The sequence below is a fragment of the Oncorhynchus tshawytscha genome, linkage group LG02 (assembly GCF_018296145.1).
Source record: "Oncorhynchus tshawytscha isolate Ot180627B linkage group LG02, Otsh_v2.0, whole genome shotgun sequence".
Classification (NCBI taxonomy): domain Eukaryota; kingdom Metazoa; phylum Chordata; class Actinopteri; order Salmoniformes; family Salmonidae; genus Oncorhynchus; species Oncorhynchus tshawytscha.
Window position 1 is genome coordinate 34,935,156 of NC_056430.1, and position 6,654 is coordinate 34,941,809.

Below are 6,654 nucleotides of genomic sequence, written 5' to 3' on the forward strand. Positions count from 1 at the left end.
CTTTTAGATATAACTCTAATAATGCAATATCTTAGCAATTTGAAGAAGTAGATATTTCAATACAAGGTCACATGATGAACAGAGGGATTGAGCATTGGGACTGATATTAACTTAGAGCCTACCATCTGGTGTTTGAGTTAGAGATAAGTTTACTGCGGAACAATAGATAGCCGCCAGTACTCAGTGAACTCAAACAGGCTGTAGGGGAGACAGTGGGGAAATTTGAGACAGAGGTATGAATAATAAGGGTTAGAAACGTTTTTTACATTTTCAAATTATTATTACTCAATTCTATAGTTTGGGTAGCACCAGTGATTTAAAAGTAAGAAGGTAATGTCACCTAAAACAATCTGTTTCCATTACGTGGAACTGTGTCCAGAATTAAAGTAGATCCAAGTAAATGTTTTAAGTACCGAATACTGAGTTGATAAGCCAGCACCAACCTTTTGAAGGTTCTAGCAGATTTGTTAAAGAACAGGTTGTATATTTTGACTAGTTGATGGGACAATCTATACATATGTCAATGCAACAGGTCAAAATGATAAGATTACAAGAGAGGGGCTTAGGGATTGATTACTTTAGAGGGTGCCAATTCCACTTGACGGAACACTGTTTAATCTGTTTCTGAAGTATAATTCTGTATACGTATGGTTTTATCAAGACTTCCTTCCCAAGATGCAGTAAACTTAATTAAGATTAAGAATTTTTAGGACTGATTAAGATGTGAAAAATAAGTACATATTTATTTTCCTTCTTCCAGGACTGATGGAACGTTTTTTTTACATGTTTATCATTGATTCTCTATCTCTCCCCTTGAAATGCTTTCTGAGGCAGGTGCCTTGAGAGAACAGTTATTATAAAGGTACCGGGATCCGGTTGTTAAGGGAGCTCCCAAATTAAGTAAGGCCATTTTGTTTGTTTTTACATGTTATGAATATTTGTTAGTGGTGTCAATACTGATTTATTGTGTGGGGTCTTTTTATTTTGGATTTAGTATTTTTTTCATGGGTTAGAAAGGATGCAACTTAAAGGGCACACAAATAAACATTTTTGAAGTGTCTGTTGCACACATGTACATTCTCTTGATGAGAAATGTACTGAAAAACCCAATGTAAACCTGATACACAAAATATTTGAAATGTTCGAAATATCTTTAAATAATGTCTGAGGTACAGGGAAAGAAACACTCACTTAATAGGGTTGACTGATCTCTGACCTCTGTTCTGACATTCTGATGAGGCCTGATCACCCACACTAGAAAGACTAGAGACATTAGGTGAGGTTTAAGTGGGCTATATAAACACTAATAATTAGGAAGTCGTATGTAATTTAGCAAGTAGTCCTATGTGTGATTCGGACTAAGAGAAGGACAGAGAGAGCGCTGCCCCTGAATGAGGGACACCTGTCTCTAGTCTATTTTACTATTCCTTGAATTACCTTATGGGATACAATTAAGTTAAGATGGAGTTATCAAGGGATGTAATTGTAATTGTATTTGTTATTTAACAGGCTGTGTTGTTGGTTTTTTTGGACGCATGAATCACGATGTTGGTAATGTTTCCAAAGGAGGAGTTACTGGTCCCCTTGGGCCCTTTGGTAAATATGCAAATAGATTTTCTTCACATGCCTGCCAGTTTTTTATTTATTTTATTTATTTCACCTTTATTTAACCAGGTAGGCTAGTTGAGAACAAGTTCTCATTTGCAACTGCGACCTGGCCAAGATAAAGCATAGCAGTGTGAACAGACAACACAGAGTTACACATGGAGTAAACAATTAACAAGTCAATAACACAGTAGAAAAAAAAAGGGGAGTCTATATACATTGTGTGCAAAAGGCATGAGGAGGTAGGCGAATAATTACAATTTTGCAGATTAATAACACTGGAGTGATAAATGATCAGATGGTCATGTACAGGTAGAGATATTGGTGTGCAAAAGAGCAGAAAAGTAAATAAATAAAAACAGTATGGGGATGAGGTAGGTAAAAATGGGTGGGCTATTTACCGATAGACTATGTACAGCTGCAGCGGTTAACTGCTCAGACAGCAGATGAGCAGTAAAATATATGTTGGTAATGGTTGACAGTTACTCGAAATGTATTACATTTTTCCACACCTCGAGTGATATTTTAAGAAGTGTATCAAGTGATATATGAAGAAGTCTATTGCTGTTGTTTGTTCTGTTTTTGTCTTATTTCAATACAAATCTCACCAGATTGGGTGTGCTGGATGGTTGGGATTTCTCCCTAAGGATGAGCCCACTAACTCCCTGACCCTGTAACTCTGCGGTAAGATTGCTAACATGATAGTGGAGTATAAACCAACTTGGTGGGGGGGGTTCCACTCTGTGTTGTTATTCTCTTTGACATTTGTCTTAGATATTTGCTTTAAGAATATTGGTAGTAGTAATAATTGTAATTTTAAAGGCCTTGGTCAGGGAGGTGACCAAGAACCTGATGGTCGCTCTGCTTCCAGAAGGACAACCATCTCTGCAGCACTCTACCAATCAGGCCTTTTTGGTAGAGTGGCCAGATGGATGCCACTCCTCAGCAAAAGGCACCTAAAGGACTCTCAGACCATGAGAAACAAGATTCTCTGGTCTGATGAAACCAATGCCAGGTGTCACGTCTGGAGGAAACCTGGTACCATCCCTACGGTGAAGTATGGTGGTGGCAGCATCATGCTGTGGGGATGTTTTTCAGCAGCTAGGACTGGGAGACTAGTCAGGATCAAGGCAAACTACATTTATCACCCACAACTTCTCACCTGAATGCATTTATTTTTAAAATTTGAATGGGTTGGGAAATGCCTGAAATTAGGGTTGAGAGTTTGTAGTAGCTGATTTAAAGAATACTGAACCATGGATTAGAGTTTCTCCTGGCCCATAGACTACTTTCAGGGTGAGGAACCATTTAACATTCAGTTGTAAAATAGTGAACGGCTCCTTTAAAAGTGGAAGGGGCACTCAGTGAGAGGTGTGTTTATTAAAAGACTCAGTGAGAGATGTTCATGCTACTTCTGACAGTGACAGCTCGAGCTGCCGATCACCTGCGCTGTAAGGTAATTAGCAAGTCGATGAAGAATGGCAAATTGTTTAGATAGCTTCAAATGTATCAGCTGTAGCTACATAGCCTCATAACTATTAGTGTGTGAACTTCTCACTAGCAACAGTGTTTAGCTGGTTCAGCTACACAAACCCACACAATCTAGTTATTGGACTTTGCACCAAGCTAATTTAACTACCTAGCTAAAATATTACCGAGGGGCTGTACATGGAAATTTATGCTAGGCCAGCTGCTTTAGCTAGCTAGCACGTTAGTTAGCACTCTCAACCACCTCAGTGCATCCTTTGCCATGTCACAACTTCCGGCGCCGACAGAGATGGCCGCCTCGCTTCGCGTTCCTAGGAAACTATGCAGTTTTTTTTTTTACGTGTTATTTCTTACACTAGTACCCCAGGTCATCTTAGGTTTCATTACATACAGCCGAGAAGAACTACTGAATATAAGATCAGCGTCAACTCACCATCAGTACGACCAAGAATATGTTTTTCGCGATGCGGATCCTGTGTTCTGCCTTACAACCAGTGTAACCGAGTGGATCACATGCAGCGACCAAAATAAAAAACGACTCAGAAATAGAGGGAAACGAAGCGGTCTTCTGGTCAGACTCCGGAGACGGGCACATCGTGCACCACTCCCTAGCATTCTTCTTGCCAATGTCCAGTCTCTTGACAACAAGGTTGATGAAATCCGAGCAAGGGTAGCATTCCAGGGGGACATCAGAGACTGTAACGTTCTCTGCTTCACGGAAACATGGCTAACTGGAGAGACACAATCCGAGCGGTGCAGCCAGCGGGTTTCTCCACGCATCGCGCCGACAGAAACAAATATCTTTCTGGTAAGAAGACGGGCGGGGGCGTATGCCTTATGACTAACGTGACATGGTGTGATGAAAGAAACATACAGGAACTCAAATCCTACTGTTAACCTGATTTAGAATTCCTCACAATCAAATGTAGACCGCATTATCTACCAAGAGAATTCTCTTCGATTATAATCACAGCCGTATATATCCCCCCAAGCAGACACATCGATGGCTCTGAACGAACTTTATTTAACTCTCTGCAAACTGGAAACGATTTATCCGGAGGCTGCATTCATTGTAGCTGGGGATTTTAACAAGGCTAATCTGAAAACAAGACTCCCTAAATTTTATCAGCATATCGATTGCGCAACCAGGGGTGGAAAGACCCTGGATCATTGTTACTCTAACTTCCGCGACGCATATAAGGCCCTGCCCCGCCCCCTTTCGGAAAAGCTGACCACGACTCCATTTTGTTGATCCCTGCCTACAGACAGAAACTAAAACAAGAAGCTCCCACGCTGAGGTCTGTCCAACGCTGGTCCGACCAAGCTGACTCCACACTCCAAGACTGCTTCCATCACGTGGACTGGGAGATGTTTCGTATTGCGTCAGACAACAACATTGACGAATACGCTGATACGGTGTGCGAGTTCATTAGAACGTGCGTTGAAGATGTCGTTCCCATAGCAACGATTAAAACATTCCCTAACCAGAAACCGTGGATTGATGGCAGCATTCGTGTGAAACTGAAGGCACGAACCACTGCTTTTAATCAGGGCAAGGTGTCTGGTAACATGACTGAATACAAACAGTGCAGCTATTCCCTCCGCAAGGCTATCAAACAAGCTAAGCGCCAGTACAGAGACAAAGTAGAATCTCAATTCAACGGCTCAGACACAAGAGGCATGTGGCAGGGTCTACAGTCAATCACGGACTACAGGAATAAACCCAGCCCAGTCACGGACCAGGATGTCTTGCTCCCAGGCAGACTAAATAACTTTTTTGCCCGCTTTGAGGACAATACAGTGCCACTGACACGGCCTGCAACGGAAACATGCGGTCTCTCCTTCACTGCAGCCGAAGTGAGTAAGACATTTAAACGTGTTAACCCTCGCAAGGCTGCAGGCCCAGACGGCATCCCCAGCCGCGCCCTCAGAGCATGCGCAGACCAGCTGGCCGGTGTGTTTACGGACATATTCAATCAATCCCTATACCAGTCTGCTGTTCCCACATGCTTCAAGAGGGCCACCATTGTTCCTGTTCCCAAGAAAGCTAAGGTAACTGAGCTAAACGACTACCGCCCGTAGCACTCACATCCGTCATCATGAAGTGCTTTGAGAGACTAGTCAAGGACCATATCACCTCCACCCTACCTGACACCCTTGACCCACTCCAATTTGCTTACCGCCCAAATAGGTCCACAGACGATGCAATCTCAACCACACTGCACACTGCCCTAACCCATCTGGACAAGAGGAATACCTATGTGAGAATGCTGTTCATCGACTACAGCTCGGCATTCAACACCATAGTACCCTCCAAGCTCGTCATCAAGCTCGAGACCCTGGGTCTCGACCCCGCCCTGTGCAACTGGGTACTGGACTTCCTGACGGGCCGCCCCCAGGTGGTGAGGGTAGGCAACAACATCTCCTCCCCGCTGATCCTCAACACTGGGGCCCCACAAGGGTGCGTTCTGAGCCCTCTCCTGTACTCCCTGTTCACCCACGACTGCGTGGCCATGCACGCCTCCAACTCAATCATCAAGTTTGCGGACGACACAACAGTGGTAGGCTTGATTACCAACAACGACGAGACGGCCTACAGGGAGGAGGTGAGGGCCCTCGGAGTGTGGTGTCAGGAAAATAACCTCACACTCAACGTCAACAAAACTAAGGAGATGATTGTGGACTTCAGGAAACAGCAGAGGGAACACCCCCATCCACATCGATGGAACAGTAGTGGAGAGGGTAGCAAGTTTTAAGTTCCTCGGCATACACATCACAGACAAACTGAATTGGTCCACTCACACAGACAGCATCGTGAAGAAGGCGCAGCAGCGCCTCTTCAACCTCAGGAGGCTGAAGAAATTTGGCTTGTCACCAAAAGCACTCACAAACTTCTACAGATGCACAATCGAGAGCATCCTGGCGGGCTGTATCACCGCCTGGTATGGCAACTGCACCGCCCTCAACCGTAAGGCTCTCCAGAGGGTAGTGAGGTCTGCACAACGCATCACCGGGGGCAAACTACCTGCCCTCCAGGACACCTACACCACCCGATGCTACAGGAAGGCCATAAAGATCATCAAGGACATCAACCACCCGAGCCACTGCCTGTTCACCCCGCTGTCATCCAGAAGGCGAGGTCAGTACAGGTGCATCAAAGCTGGGACCGAGAGACTGAAAAACAGCTTCTATCTCAAGGCCATCAGACTGTTAAACAGCCACCACTAACATTGAGTGGCTACTGCCAACACACTGTCAATGACACTGACTCTACTCCAGCCACTTTAATCATGGGAATTGATGGGAAATGATGTAAATATATCACTAGCCACTTTAAACAATGCTACCTTATATAATGTTACTTACCCTACATTATTCATCTCATATGCATACGTTGATGCTGTACTCTATATCATCGACTGCATCCTTATGTAATACATGTATCACTAGCCACTTTAACTATGCCACTTGGTTTACATACTTATCTCATATGTATATACTGTACTCAATATCATCTACTGTATCTTGCCTATGCTGCTCTGTACCATCACTCATTCATAT